Here is a 16,812-nt window from a genome sequence, read left to right as displayed (position 1 = left end):
GGGGTTAAAAGCTTACACAAATATTGAGGAGACAAATTATTCAAGGCCTTGTAAGCGAGCATGAGAATTTTAAAATCAATACAATAACTAACAGGAAGACAGTGCAATTATTTTCCCAGAAAGGTGTGATCTGCTCTCTAGCACTGATCCTAGTCAGAATTCTGGCAGCTGAATTTTGTACCACTGGTAATTTACTTAGGGTAGCTTTTAAAACTCCAGCCAGCAAAGCATTATAATAATCAATACGCAAAAAAACAAATGTTGTTTAACTTTTCAGCCACATAAAAAGTCAACATGGGACGTAATTTGTCAATGTTACTGAGATGAAAAAAAGATGCTTTGACTTTATTAAGAACATGCGGATCAAATATATCAATATTTAGGCCATGTTTTTAGTTTGAAACATTAAAGTAAAGCAGATCCATCCACACTTAAGGTAACAGACTCTGCTTTGTGCTACTGGTGAGGTCACCCAATAAGCATTCAGTCTTGTCACTGTTTAGATTCAGACATCCATTTTTTAATCCCAGTAAAACATTTAGAAAGAAAAGACAGGCATATTGACACCAGGTTTTGAATGGAATGTAGATCTGAATGTCATCGGCAGAAAAGTGAAAGTTAAGACCAAGTGTTCTTAAAAGTAGGCCAAGTGGAAAAATGTAAGTACTAAAAAGTGAAGGACCCAAAACGGATCCCTGGGGAACACCAGAGTGCATCACACAGACCTCAGACCTGCAACCACCCTCACAACCATATGCAATGGTTTAACTGATCCAGACAGTTCCGAAAGCTCTGGTGTTTTTATGATTTGTTATTTGCTAGTGAATCGCTTGAACTTGAATGATCAAAGTCACGAATTTGAATAAATTGGAGATGATCCAGTGTAAATGACTCATTCAATTGAATTGGTTTGTCTGTTCCTCCACTTTTCCCATCTTTATTACCATGTTTACAGAACACTGTCAGTATTACTGGTACAGCTTGCTAGTTTTATGACATTAAATGAAATAAGTGAAAAAAGTATGATTTTGCAAATAAACTATTCATATTTCCATTCCAAACAAAACACACAATCTATTAACATATTCATGTGAGGTAACTCTCTTTATGGTCACTTTTGATCCATTGAATGTGTCCTTGTTGTTAAATGTATTAATAAAAATCTTACTGAAATGTTTATATTAATGCATTTTTTACTAAAGATGACCATCCACCAGACTGACCAAGGTCTGTAAAGCAGACCTATTACTGACCCAATGTGCCCTTCGCCCTCAGGATGTGCCAGAGTTTTGACCTCTGTCTGGTTTATATTACTCTCTGGGGCAGTTTACTCTACAAATGAGTCATCTGCTGTCTGGGCCGTAGTCTGAGTGACCACTAAAGACTGATGGAGGGTTACAGGTGACAACAGGAAATGTTGTAATACTGTGGAAATTGCTACTCTTATCAACATTTTACATGGTAACAAGTGTTCATATATATATATATATATATATATATATATATATATATATATATATATATATATATATATATATATATATATATATATATATGTGTGTGTATATATAAATAAATATATATATAAGAATATTGAATCTCACTGACATATGAGCAGAACAATGTGGTTCATATACCTCCGCTGCAGCAGATGACATCTGTGTCGGGTGAATTTCCATTTGTTGGATAAAGAGTTCAATGAAATTGTAGATGAACATCAACATATTTTTAGAATCACTGATTTATTGTTAATGCCATTGATCCTGGCCATTGTTTTAGATTACACTCCTGTGGTCGCAGACTGGTACCAGAGTTTCGAGGAGGACGCTGGCCTGATGCCAGCTAGGTGCATGCTGGGAGTCCGTGCAGGGGAGACACTCCGACGCCACCCTGCTGAGAGCCGATAGGATTACTATTTACATTGAGCTCCATGGGAAACGGCTTCCATTGAGGGTGTGTGAGCTACAGTGTTAAGTCATACACACACACACACACACACACACACACACACACACACACACACACATAATAATCCCAGAGCCATTAACCGCTGCATGTGATGATGGATAGACTCTGTCTAATGAAGCATAATTGACTCCAGATGTGTGACTCAGGCGGTATGTTTACTAATGGTTCACTCACAAACAACAATAAAAATCCTTGTGTTTTCAGAGCAGATTGTGGATATCCTGGCATTGATAGCATCTTAGTTTAAAATGAATCAGGTGCAATATTCGAAACAACCTTAATATATGCAGAATATAAAAATTAACTATGTATTAACCTAATAACAAAATAATGAATTTGTAATGAATTTGTTTCTAACTGGAGTTGTATAGATTACTTGTAGAGTATTGTGATGTTTTTATCGGCTGTTTGGACTCTCATTCTGACGGCACCCATTCACTGCATAGGATCCATTGGTGAGGAAGTGATGTAATGCTAAATGTCTACAAATCTGTTCTGATGAAGAAATAAACTTTTAGATGGCCTATGTAAATTGTAAGCAAATTTTCATTTCTGGGTTGACCTACAAATTTAGGCATGCAATTCATCTCACACTGTTTGTGCTAGACATGATTGACACCTCAAATTGTAGCTTGTGTTAGACGGTTAACTTTAAAAGTGATCAAACCTTTAAAAAAATTATATTAAAGACAATAAAATGTGCACCACCTAGCAACCACCCTTACTAACCACCTATAAACAACCTTGCAACATGTTAAAAACCACTGCACCCTAAAATTATGCCAGCGGGTTTTGCAAAGGCAAGCACCATCTTATTCAGATCATATAAAAATCTAGTAATTATCGTAATACCTCAAACGTATCTTCAGAACAACAGAGTTTTGTGAGACAATCCTTCTGAGCTGGATTAATGTGTTGCAGGAGATGCTGTACTTAATGCTAATGCAGGCGTTTTGTTTTGAGTGGATGAGTAGAGATTTGGAGATGTTTTTAATTTCCCACCCATGCAGCTCTGTCTAAAGTCTTTCACGTGTATCACTGACAGCAGAGAACAAAGACGTCTTATCTGCTGCAAAGAGAGTGTGGACTGTCTTTCTTTAACTCTCTCTGTCTCTCTTTTTCTCGCCATTCTCATTTTGCAACTGCTGCAGCGTGTCGGGCTTTTAGCATCCATCAATCAGCTGTCGCATGCCTCATGTCAACACTCCACTAATGGCAATGTCTTATGGGATTTTATGGCCAGAACAAAGTATCCAGAAAATGTTATCTCCTCAGGAATTTATGGGACATAATGAAAAAGTCAAATAAATACTTAGCAATCTGTCTTCAAACACGCACTTTAGTGCAAAATAGCAAGCAAAAAGAAAAGATGAACAGATACAGGTGGATGAAAACACATGCAATAAACTCGTTAAGGTTGCTGGTCTCTGACCTGCATTTGCTGATTATGGTATTTGTGTGTTTAAAGGTTTTTGGGTTTTTTTAAGCCACAATTTACATTCTATCATTACTAACTCACCCTCATGTTGTTCAAATCAGTATGTTGCTCTAATGTCAGAAATTTCATTTTGGGGTATTGACGATTATTGTGTTCCTTTATATTTCCTTTAAGGAAGTTTAACTTTAATGCTTCAGTCTATAGTATTTTATTTTTGGTATTTTAGCCACTGATTCAGTGAAGCTGAGAGATTTGCTGACATCATCATCTGTCAACAGTGCATAAATTTATTCTGGAGCAGACACTGAATGGAATGGGCCACACAGTGGATGACAGACGCTGAACCCTCACCTCTCCAGGTGACCTCAGTTTTGTGGATGTTATACCACCAGCAATGTTGAGTGAATATGGCATAGTGATTAACAGAACAATGAATTAAAAAAATTAAAAGTATACAAAACCGTTTTGATTATAAATACAGAAAGAATGTATTAAATAAGTTTAATTAATCTCTTAAATTCCATAATTATTTGGTCTGAGTGTGTTATTCTTCTGCCAACTGTTAATAGAATTTTGGTTTGTCAAGCATGAGCAACATTAGACTCGTGCAGGCTTTCCACTTGGATCTGAAGGGGGTCATCTTCAGACATAACTACTTTATCGTTTATCTAATTATAATAAATATTTATATCACTGTATAATTTTTTTTAAATTTAGTGTAGATTACAAAAAATATTAAATATTTTAACATTACATAATTAACATATGAAGGAGGCACCCCCCCCCCCATTTTTATTTATTTATTTATTTATTTATTTTGCTAGCTTAAATATATTATTTAAAATGTATTATTAATTTATATTTTATATATTGTGTATATTCTATAGAGTCAGTCATAGAAATTCTAATAAAAATTATCAAATTGTAAATGGACTTTCTTTATGTAAAAACATCCCAGTTCCAATTTATTCAGTGACCATTTCATCCTCGATGGGCACTCTCTGACTCCGCCTCCATGAAAACACCCAAAATTTGCTAAGATAAAAAATGTATATGGGTTTTGCAAGATTAATAACATTTTATATAAAAAATAAAATATAGTGTTCATATTATTTTTGGGTTTGTAAATTAATTTCCCCGTCACTCCACTTATCTGTCTTATAACAACAGTGAGCTGTCACTTTAAATGACATATTAAGAAGTGACATCATTAACAATTCACATTAAATATAATTTGTCAAGCATAAGATATCCAAATGTTATCAACAAGGAAAAAAAAACATTTGATTTACTCAATTATAATAAAAAGATGTGTCAGGATGACTGTCAATGGGATTAACACCAGCCATTTCCACCGTGTTACCTTCTATTCTCCCTATGAATATGCAAAGTTGTGTCTGCTTTCCCTTTCACTCTTTCTTCAGCGGCTCTGTTTTTGGGAAACGAGGTAATGACAGAAGTGAGTCAAAGAGCCTAAAATCAGGGCAAGTACTAACACGACCCAATTTTGGTAGAGAAGATGCCCACTAATGCTGCACTCCTCCTGCGAGACGCTGAAATACAATTCTAGAGAGAGTCCCAGGACCCAGAGGAGATGATGTTTTCCTCTGTAACAAGCACTAAACACAGAACGCTAGGTTTAAATTTAATTGGATATTCCCAGTTTGAACAATGAGCTTGTAGGTCGAGATGTTTTGGTTCACTTATTCCTTGAAGGTGATAAATAGAATATGCAAAAATTTTCCCTTCAAGTAAACAGAGTAATGATGCTCAACAGCGTCTGAAGGAGTGGGTGAAGAACTCAAACTCACCTCAAACTGAGACGGCAAACAATTGAAAGGTCAGCTCCAGTGAGCTTGTGAGGAAGACATACGTTTGATATGAACACTGGTAGAGATCAAGTTTTGTTGTTGCCATGATTTTAAACAACCCAATTAAAAAAAAAAAAAAAAAAAAAAAAAAAAAAATATATATATATATATATATATATATATATATATATATATATATATATATATATATATATATATATATATATATATATATATATATATGAAACGAAAGTATGATGCACACTTGCATTTATTTGATGAAATGGATGCAGAATAAAAACCGTAAAATTGTGAAATATTATTTCAATGTAAAATAAAAGATTTTTATTTGATTATTATTTACAATGTAATTTATTCCTGTGATGCAAAGCTGGAATTTCAGCATCATTACTCCAGTCTTCAGTGTCACATGATCCTTCAGAAATATTTCATGCCCTATCAAAGTTGTGCTTCTTAAATTTTTATGCAAAATGTTTCCTGGATTTTTCGTCTTATATAAAGTTCATCTTTTGATGTATCAAAAATCTCTTTACTGTCACTTTAGATCAATTCAATGCATCATTGCTAAAAGTGTTCATTTTGAACAGTAAAGGTAAAATTCCATATATACATTTAAATGATATATGTCTAAGGATAATTATAGCCTCATGTTTGTCACATATATTGCGTTTTATGTTAAAGAGCACCACACTCTATTCCTGTAAATTGCACACAATTGTATGATCTTGTCACTTTGGCATCCCTTACAAGTAGCTATCAGTATAATCAGAAATAATGTGTGTAATGTGTGGGTGATTATGAGGCTTCTCGTTATTGTTGCTTTTGATCTTCGAATAGCCTGGTTTCTCAATCTGGGCAGATGATATAGAACGATAAGATTCCTGGTATCGGCCATTCACCTCGCTGGCATTTGATACTTGCAACAGCTTGTCTAGAATGCATATGAATTGTGATTTGCTCTCTCCTGTTCATTCAACAGAGACGGGCAACAAGATTGAGTGTTAATGATCCATCGAAAGAGACAAAAGTAATGGTTTGTCTGCATTTGCAGGGACATGTCTGTACCATTCAACCCCAATCACCTGATCACAGAACCAGCAGGTCAAAGCTTTACAAAAGAAGAGTCGAGAGGTGATCATTACAATGCTTATAAACAATTAAATCTGAATGGTCAATTCCAGCATTCTACAGCTGAAACACTACAATTGACAATTGCTCCAAGCAGATGATTTTATATTTACTCTGAAAAACTGTGGTATAGTATGATTTAGTTTGAAACTATTTTAACTCAGGAATTTCAAGCAAATTTCACAAATGTTGAGAAATAGTAAGTACCACACTGAATTAAACATTATTTTTTTAGTAGAAAGAAGTAGGTTATTTTATTGTAAAACCTCCAGTCTTGTGTTTACATCCTCCAACAATCATTTTGACAGTGTGTTTCAGGTATCACTCCTCCTTTTCACTCATGTATACATATATATATAATTTGGGTATTTTATTTTCCTAACAGAAGTATCATTCATGGGTAACTTGAGTTGAAGGGTCAGTGTCCTTCAAGCGGTCATCGTAGCAGCACTTCCAATGGTTTTATGGTTTCTGCTCAGGCACGTGCAGGAGGAGATACAGGAAGGGAGGCGAGAGAGGTGTCTGACTGGGGTAGTTTTCCTCAGGAGAGATGAAAAGACATGTCCTGCTGAGTCTGAGCTTATTGTCTGCTGAAGTGTTATGGATGGAACCAGGAGTGTTGAAGCTTCAATAAAAACACTGTCTCTCTTTGTCAGGGCATAAAAACAAAAAACACTGCTTTGAAAAGTTAGCACTCCAGACAGAGCAACAAAATAAACCAAACTGTTTCAGAAGACCTGCAACTTCCTTGGCACATTCATTAGTGGTTGGAAGTTTCAAAAAAGGAAGGAAATCCTGACTGAAGCTTGAGAGGAAATCCTAATTGTTCCTCTTCAATTCCCCATATATAACCTTAGAGACTCAGTTAAAATTCATCAACCATGTGGAGCAGAATGATTCGGTTAAACCTCAGGGATATCCTTAATTTCCTCTGAGGCTTCTGTTATCTTGAGACCTCGCGTGGTGCGGAGGACAGGAAGGACCATCTGTTTTTCTGCAGGGTCTTTGATGTGGTCAACACCAACACATGAACCTCATTTTAACACTTATCTGTTTCCCACAACAGCCGTGGAAAAGGCTTTCTGAACTCATCAGGATGTCAAGGCAAGGATCACTATTATTATTGCACATACTCAGGGAAAGGGATTTAAATGGTCGAACTCTAGGCATAAAACATTGATGTGCAACTTGTCCCACAGTGTTTGTGCCACTCTAGGAACATCTAGGAACCACTACCAGTATGATTTGTTTTGGGAGTTTTTTTCTTCAGAGAATGTAGATTTGTAGTTATTTCAAGACCCCATGATAGCAAAAAACTTTTTGGGCTTCTATTCTAATCCATGTTATTTTAGATCATAGGTTTCCAAAATGTTAATATAAAGGACCGAAACTCAAACTTGACTGAGGGCTGTGGGCCAAAAGTCAATTTTGCATTATATCCAGTTACATTCAAATTATAATTTTTAATTAAATAATTAAACAATTTAAATAAATGTTTTATGTTAAATGTTCAATTATTTTCAATTGCATTATTTATGTATTTAATTTTTTTATATTTAAAAAAAAAAAATTGTTAAAAGGAAAGACATCATAATTGAAGATTACTGAAGCGCTTCAATCGCATTTGTTTCCCCCTCTTCCTGTGTTTTGGCATGGCATGACCCTTATCTGTGCATCTCCGCTTTAAGCCACTTAAATGCATGTCTGCTAAATCCAATTTTCAATTTCCAACAAAATAAAAAAATACTGACCCCAAATTTTTCAATGGTATATGTCACATAGACTCTAAAAAATGCTGGGTTAAAAATTTATAACCTCTGTAAACCCGTATGGGTTAGTACTTGACCCAAACCCATACTTGAAAAAAACCAGCATTTTTTATGTACTCCTGACTAGACCATTCCCAGGGAGTGAGCTGGGATTAGGGGTGATCCTGGGAAGTAATCTGACCGCTGCTGAATAACAGCATGATAATAGAGCTGGTTAATTAATCCATTTCCCGTTTTCGTTAAATGGTTTAAAGGAAGTGCTGAAGAAACATCTGGAGGTTGTTAGGAGGGTTAGGAGTCTCGGACGGCTGCTGTTAGGGGGAGAACACCCCCTGTCTGGAGCAGTTGACAACGGAGGAACCGAGGATAAGCTCTGACATAATACTCAACATCCTCTCTCCCAAATGCCACATTTACAGGCAAGCAATGTGGAAGACACCACATGAACATTAATCTTTATATTAACAATACCCTGTTGATGAGAGTCACCATGGATGTGTTTTTGGTCCCTGGGCTCACTGTGAACTCTTGAACTACCTTGCATTTGTGGCATAATGCTGATTGCCACAAAAAATATATATTGTTGTCTCACCCCAAAGTTTTACAGTAATGCAAAGGATGATTTAGCCCAAAAGTCAACTTCTTATTTCTGCTTTTAAGCCTGCTAGAACATTGGTCCCTGTTTACATCTAATGTATGTTAAAGTATCCTTACTTTTTGCTCAGGAAATCATCATATGTTGTCAGTAGGTCTTCACTTGTGCCTGAAACATCCCTATAAGAGCCTGAGAGAGCAACAAGCATTATATTTAGTTGAATTTACACTGATTGCTCTTCATACTCAAACACAGACCAGTCAGATCTTAAAACCCACAGTGTCCTCTTTTGTCAGTGTCTCCTTTACCTCAGCCCCCATTCTCTGGGATACACACACAATCCCACACACAGACACACACTCGGGGGGAGGGTTGGTCATACCCTTTGTCCTTCTGGTTACTGTACATATGAATGGATGCAGGCAGGGACAGGAACCCCTGAACTCATGAATGTGAATAGAGTCAGGACACTGGCCTGACGAGCGGGTCTCACTGGTTATTAGAAGTGTGTATGTGTGTCTGTGCAGTAAGGAAATGAGCACTCTGTGGTCAGCTTTCCACATCCATTATATTACATTTGCAACCATAAACACTGCCAGTCAAAAGTTTTGACACACTTCACTGCATATTAAAATGATTTCTGAAAGAACATATATATATATGAATGATCCTTCAGAAATCATTAGTTATCTTTTTAACATTATAAATGTTTAAAATGTCACTGTTGGTCAAATTGCTTTCAGAATAATGATTTCTTAAATAGATAAATAAATAATCTCAAACTTACCTCAAACTTTTGAATTGTAGTGTATATTTTCATCTGCATTACTTTATCACTATGATGACTTTACTAATATTTTAAGTAAAAAGGGTTTAAAAAATCAGGTGTTCCTAGCTCAGAAAAGTGTTAGGTTGGATTCCCAAGGAATGCATGAGTGAATAATATATGGCCCTTCAGTGCAATGTAAGTTGATTTGGAGAAGAGTATCTGCCAAATACATAACTACTCATGTTAGTGAGTAGATGCGTCTAAACTTTTGACATATAAGTTCATATCCGGAAATGCAATTTTATATGTAGGATGTTGCATTCTCAAATTGTCGAATCCATGATATGTGTAGCTAAATTTATTAAATTTAATATGTGTTGGTTTTCAGAGGTCGCCTAAATCATTCACATCATGGTGGTAAAGACGCCTCCGATCTGCCACCTGTCAACACGTATAATGCAAACCTTATATCAGACCCCTCCTTCTCGAAATGCATCTACGTATGAAAAGATTTCCAGAGCAGTATGAATTTGTCTTCCTGTTAAGCTTTGCTACAAAACAACAATGACCAAGTTTCATGCTCTGTGCATGCACAAAATTACAGGCTGAGAGAATAGAGAGAGGCTTGTAGCATTGCTAGAGAAGACATCTGTTGAACAGGGGGACAGTCAGTGAATTGTGACACAGATGACAGTGGGCAGCCATGTGTTTGGACTCGGGATTACCTCATCACTAAAAGAAAGCAGAGACCCTTAAATCCCCCCTCTCTCTGCTTTTCTCCCTCCCGCCTTCCTGGCTTTAATTATCACCCGTCTGTTGGATGGCCACTGTTCCTTTGTGCTTTCTCTCTCTATCTCTCCACCCTATTAAAAACCCTGTTTCACTTGTCTGTCACATTAACATTGTGTTAGAGATGTGACATTGACAGAGCAGTTAGCAGCACACTTTTAAACTAAACACAACACAGTAGTATCAGCAAAGAGTCACGCTAAAAAGTATAGTGCTACAGTTTTATAGGAAACAGGTTTGTGCAACATGTCATTTAATTATATATATATATATATAGCCTTTTTTGTATTTTGTTAGATTTAATTATTTTAAAGCAATTTATTTGTTATTTATTTTTATTTCTTTTTTTGGTAGTGTAAACTGTTGTTTACGAGTTGTACATCTGAATCTACAAGTCTTGTTTGGTCAAATGTTTTAGTTTATCTCAACATTAGTAACAAAATAGTAGCCTCCAAGGAATAATTTTGCATGTTCAAACTGAATCATCCATGTGGATTAATCTTTCAAAGGCTGTCCAAGTCAGTGGAGGCTGGAGTCCCAGCGGGTGATGACTGTGCATGGAAGACTTAAGCCATAATGAGATCCCTAATAACAGCAGTAACCCTTCAGAGTAATATCCCTCCTGTGGATAACCAGAAATCACAGCTATTCCAGCCGTCTGTCTGTTTCTTCATCTTTTGTCCCATATGTCTACCTTTCTTTCGGTTTGTTTTGAGAACCAAGCATCTTCCTGATGTGTATTGATCATCTCACTACCCATTTCTCCTACTCTTCTCCCTCATCTGCTCTTAAAAAAGAGCATGCAATCCAGTTTTACACATTAACAGTAGAGTGGTCACATGTTGGGTTTTTAATTTACATTATTTGCTATATTAAAGCCCCAATACTACTACTTTTTTAAGTCAAAACCAGTTATGCAAGCTGAGTTTTTTTTTTTTTTTTTTTTTGGTCACCAGTTTTGATGTAGCATGAGTTTAGGGTAATACACAAACATCTAGGTGTGCCAATAGGTTTTGCGTAGATGGTTTATTATGTTTATCTGATAAAAGAACAAAGGCATTTACATGACCTTTTTAATATTCATTCTCAAGTTATTAAAAATAATTGGTGTAAGTACCATACATGTGATAATACTCTGAAACAAGATTTCAAAGCTGTTCATCATGCTTTTGTGTTGCTTGAATTTTACAAGATTTTACATGATTAAACATGCATTTTAAAGGTCAACCGCACAACAGAATGACATGGGATAGTTGAACTAGTCAGAGGGTATGATATTAAGTTATAATGGCATGATTTATTAAGCCTCACCCAGATAGAAAACTTGCAAAAATAATACTTAAAAATTATGTAAAAAACAAAACAACTAATATGCTAGATACTACAATATGCAACAGAACAGTGCATTAGGGTTTGTCACATAAAAATATTTGAACACTTTTGGACCTTTGGAGTGGTTTAAGATCCTAATTACTTATTTAATAAATGTAAACTATAAGATATCTGAATAATTTAACAGCTTTAATTGTTTTAAACTTTTTAATAAATCAGGCTTTAATCTACATCCAAAATGAAGGTAAGCACAATGCAACTCATTTAGACAACTAAAAGCATTGGAAGGTCAAGGTTAGAGGCCAAACTGAGAAAGAAAGGTTTGGTAGTGTGTGGTCATGATCTCTGTGTTGAACCCGTTGACTAGCTCCATTGTAAGGCATCAGGGTGTGTGAGATGATACAGCTAGACAGCTGGAGGTGAATGCAAACACAGGGTCAGGCTTGCTGGCCTTGACCCAGCGTCAAAGAAAAAGAGTGTGACCTGTGCCCTCTCTTTAATATCGTGATTTGCTTGCTGTTTTCAGTCACAGATTTTGGGTTTTATGACACTATGCACTTAGAGGAAATTGGCGTTCAAAATCTCAAAATAAAACTAGCTAGAACTAACTATAATATTTTAGTATCAGGTGTTGCATTGTAAGACTTGATCTAAGTTAATCTATTAACAACCTTTGTCTTTTTTCTGTAAGCTGTTTAAAGGAAACAAGATGACACATTAAGTTGCATAAAAATTATATAGTTAAATAGATGCAAAAATATAGGTCAGTTTAGTTTGCAGATGAAAGTGAGGAGAAAAACTACAAAGGACTTTCAGTACAGCGCTTGTCAAACAGGTGTGTTGTGTATAAAAAACACTTCCCAGAGCCAGAAACAGCCCTAAAACACATGGTCAGTTGTGTTGAATGTGTACATTGCCATGGTTATAAGACCAAGCAGTGCAGTAAATTGTAAGCAAAAGTTGATGAAATTCTAGAGTCTGTTAGAGAGTTAAGCTCCTTTCAACCCAGACTAGCAAAGATAAAACACATCCAGGGGCCCAAGGTCCATCTGATCTTCACCTGTGTTGAGTCTATTCAGAACCCTAAACCCCATTCTAACCTCTGTGACACTACAGGAATTTTAATAGAGATTCTGAGACTGGGTAAAAGAATGAGATTTAGAGATTGTCCACTCTTTGATGTCTGTCTGTCTGTCAGCTGTTTTTCTCTTCGATTTAATACTTATCTTTCACTGCCTGTTGCTTTTAACTGTTTTTTTCTTCTTCTCCTTAACAGCTCTGCAGCCTCAAAGCCCTCACCTTGTTCAGATAAATCCATATCATACAGAGATTAATTGAAAACAATAGAGGTCCTGTACATGGTTCTGGTCTTGTATGGATAAAACGCCTGCACACAGATTCAAAGACAATCTGAGGTGGGGCAAGGGACTCTTTAAAACTCTTCTAGTTCTGTAATAACTAATTTGGATAAGAAAGTAAAGGAAAATATATTTAAATAATCTGAGAGAAATAAATTATTTGGGAAGAAAAATAAGATCCACAGATAAAATGAATGTGAAAAAGCTGCATTTTTATTGAGTTACATCAAGTACAGTTTTGTTCCCAAAGCAGTTTTCATTGTGCTATTTACACAGTGGTTTTGATTATAATACATTTTGCAAAGTTATTCAGATAACTTATTTACAGTATATAGCAGGAGTGGTGAACATCGGTTCTGGAGATCCACAGTCTTTAGAGCTCAGCTCCAACCTAATCTAAACAAGTTCTAAGAGTTACTAGAAAGCTACAGGCAAGTTGGAGCAAAACTCCACAAAACTGACCGACGTTGATCAGCCCTAGTATAAAGTTTTTATACAAATCAACAGTTGTTTGTGTTGTTGAGAAGAACAGTCACCATGTCAATGTATGAAATTTTCATCACTGTCATGTTCAAGGTAAAGTTGGGTGTAGATCAGTGATCTGGTTTGGCCATTTTTGAATTAGAGCTCTCAGAAAACTCTTACTAGATTGCTTGGCTCACAAGTGCAAGTAAACCATGACTAGACCATGTTTGTTCAAATTGGCCAAATTTCAGTTAAAGCTTAAGGTTTACTTAACAGGATCCATTCTAAGCTTCAGTACATCTACACCAAAGTCATGACCTTGAGTGACGCTGGTTGAAAGCGGCGGATCTTTTTCTTCAGTGCTCTGGAAGCTTTGATGCGACAGGCTGCTGGCTCTGGGCGATGGTGTTGCTGAAGAGAAAAGCCTGCTGCTGTGGTCCCCACCGCAGCCTGAGCCCACACTAAACCACTTTCATCTTCCTCTTCTTCCTCCAACAGGTCCTCCTCATCCAGCGAGAGACTGCTGCCTGAGTCTGAGGCTGTCTGAGAGCCCTGACTGGACTCGCTGTCTCCAAAACGGTTTGTGGTGTAGTCGCTCATCTCTCCATCACTGCTTGCTGCGATAGTAGAGTGAAAGAGTGATGCACACTCTGCAGAGTACTCTGAAAACTCTGACTCACAACGAGGAGGGTAGCGGCTGGAGATTGGAGCTGCTGGATATCTAGATTCCAAGTAACTGAAGTAAGAGGAAGTGGAAAGTGAGTGGGGAAGGGCCTGTCGAGGACAACCCCACTGACCTGAACGAGGCCTGGCACTCACACTCCTTACCATGGCCCCCTTTCGAGAGTTTAACACCTCTTTGGATCTCTGGGTTTGGAGAGCTGGGGGCAAAGGGATCTCAGAGGAGGATGGCCATTTCCGAGAACTTTGTTTCTTTTTGGCTTGGTCTAGAAGAAGGTGCACTGGTTCTGGGGCTTTACGGGCCTTGGTGGACTTGGAGGTTTGGCTTTGTTGAAGGTGAGGGTTGTTCTGGATTAAGTGTGAGTTGAAAAGTCCATTACAACTGCAATCTGAGCAAGAGTTCATCTTGGACTCTTCCAGATTTGTTACTCTCCCTTTGCATGAGCTGGACTGTTTTAAATCAGCTCGGGTTTTGGTGCAGAACTCCCGAGACACGTGTTTATGCTGCTGTTTCTTTGCTGAAGGCTTCTCAGAGCTCTTCTTTCTCAGTTTTACAGATTTCATTTTCTTGTCTGCCTGATGCACTTTTACCCTTTGAGTCCCTGCCGGAACAAACTGTGCATGGACAAATTCTGATTGAGGTTTGCCACCTTTATCACCAAAATAAGCTCTACCTTCTTCCCTTTTTAAGGTAAAACTTGATCTCCTCTCTACTGGCTTTGGGACCATAGATGGGTCCTTGGAAAACTGTCCACTCTCCTTTTCTGAGAGTCCATTCTCAGACTCAGTACCAGCCTTGCTTGAGGCAATCTTTATGGGAAAGTTATTATTGTGGAGATCCATGGAAGGTTTTGAGTGTGTGCCATGGCACAATGTCTTGACTTCAGTTGCTTCGGAATTGGGCTCCAGACCAGGTGCATTCCTCTGATGCTGATTGCTGTTTAGTGATGAAGATTTCTGTCCAGTCTCCAATGCATTTTCTAAGGGCATTGACATCTGCTGAAGGGATCCTAGCAGTTGGGGACCATTCAGCTGTCCGTAGGACATTTCTAGTGATCTGGGTGTTTGCTCCTGTGTACTGTTAACAGTGTCATTTCTTTTTATGCTAAACAGGTTCATCTTACTTGAGCTTCGCTGTAGTAGCTTGTTGATGTATCCAGCAGTCCTGGAATTTGTGGACCCTTCGTTTGTCTTTTGGGTTTCCTCTTGAAGACCCACTCCAGACATTTCAATAAGTGCTACTGAATTTCCCTGTTCAGTGGTGCAACTAAAGATGGGGCTTTGTAAGGCCACAGCATGCAGTGGACTGGGATAACAGTACACTTCTGTCCCGTTGTTCGATACCAGGTTACTCTGGTATTTGAGGTCTACTGAGGGGTTTTGGAGGCTACCACAAGGGGTGGAGCTCTTCATATCAATGGATTTGAAGCAGCCAAAACCAGGTGCAATCATTCGGTCAAGGTCCCCTGAAAGAAAAACACAAAAAATGGCATCAAGATAATGTACTTTACATTCCAAAAGTTAAGTTAGTTATGACTTTAGTGCCTACAAAAAGATTCTGACCATATACCCATAGTTCTTTGTTAAAACTTTACCTAAATAACACATTTTTACACTTACCTGTGGAAACAGGTCGTTGTCTTGCTCTTTCAACTCGAGCTGATGTTGTTCGTATACAGCTGCTGCCAAGCTTCACTCCTGATCGTGGAGCATCGGACTGTGTAGTGCTCTCATCAGCAGAACAACGACGGGACACAGCGGTCTGCCTGGAACCACTATGACCATGTTGCACATATGAGGTTGGGAGATGAGGAAGCAGACTGGTTTGAGATGAGGAGGAAAGACTCTCGCTGTAGACGGAGGTGCATGAATTGGACAATGAGCCAGAACCACCATCACTGAGCTCATAGAACCCTGGGAGTAGAAATTGGCACTGTTAGAATTAATACAGAGTTCATTTTTGCAACAAAAAAAGCTTGACGCTGTCCTTAAGTTCAAAAAAATATTTGAAAAGCTTGTTGATTTTTAAAGATGATGTTTGCAATTTGTCACCGTCATGTCCAACACATTAAGGCCATTTAAACAAACAGTTTATAATTCCATTTGGTGTTGGCAAATGGAGCGGAAATTACAATTAGTGATATGTGAATGGGTATGTTAGTCACCTGAACTGGGTCTGCTGTCACTCTCTAGGTGTTCAGTGGATGCTTTACACACATCCAGTTTCAGGTCATTGATCTGCTGATCTAGCTGCTGGAGATGAGTCTTCCAATCCCACATCCTGTTGCGCAGGCGTGTCTGCAGGTACAACAACATTCACAAATATTAGTATGCAAATAAATCACCTTCATAGAATGCATTATCACATACAATTTAATGCATCATCCAGTGTTTAGTACATTTATTAACCACATTTGCAGACTTGTATATAAACTCAGTATTCATGATACAAATACTAAGCTGAAGAATTATAAAGTGCAATAAACTCCAACTTGGTCAAGCACAACATAACTAAGTCTGCTTTGTTATTCTTCATTCTGATACCAAACTAACAACAGGAGAACATGGAAAACTGGATGCTTCACAGACATTTAATGGCTGATATGACTCTTGCTGTTATACGACGTAGACAGAGGAGAAGACAGAGAGAGGAGAAGCAATAAGAGGAAAGAGGTTGACTATTAACTA

The 16,812-nt window shown here is 37.4% G+C and overlaps 1 pseudogene; it reads right to left on the bottom strand.

Annotated features, from left to right (window-relative positions):
* Positions 1–13,207: 13,207 nt before the first annotated feature.
* LOC113080390 (dapper homolog 2-like) lies at positions 13,208–16,422 on the bottom strand (annotated as a pseudogene).
* Between the last annotated feature and the right edge of the window lie 390 nt (positions 16,423–16,812).

Source organism: Carassius auratus, unplaced genomic scaffold (genome assembly GCF_003368295.1).
Source record: "Carassius auratus strain Wakin unplaced genomic scaffold, ASM336829v1 scaf_tig00031190, whole genome shotgun sequence".
NCBI lineage: Eukaryota > Metazoa > Chordata > Actinopteri > Cypriniformes > Cyprinidae > Carassius > Carassius auratus.
Note: the sequence above shows the minus strand (reverse complement) of the source record. Positions and strands in the feature narration are given on the sequence as shown.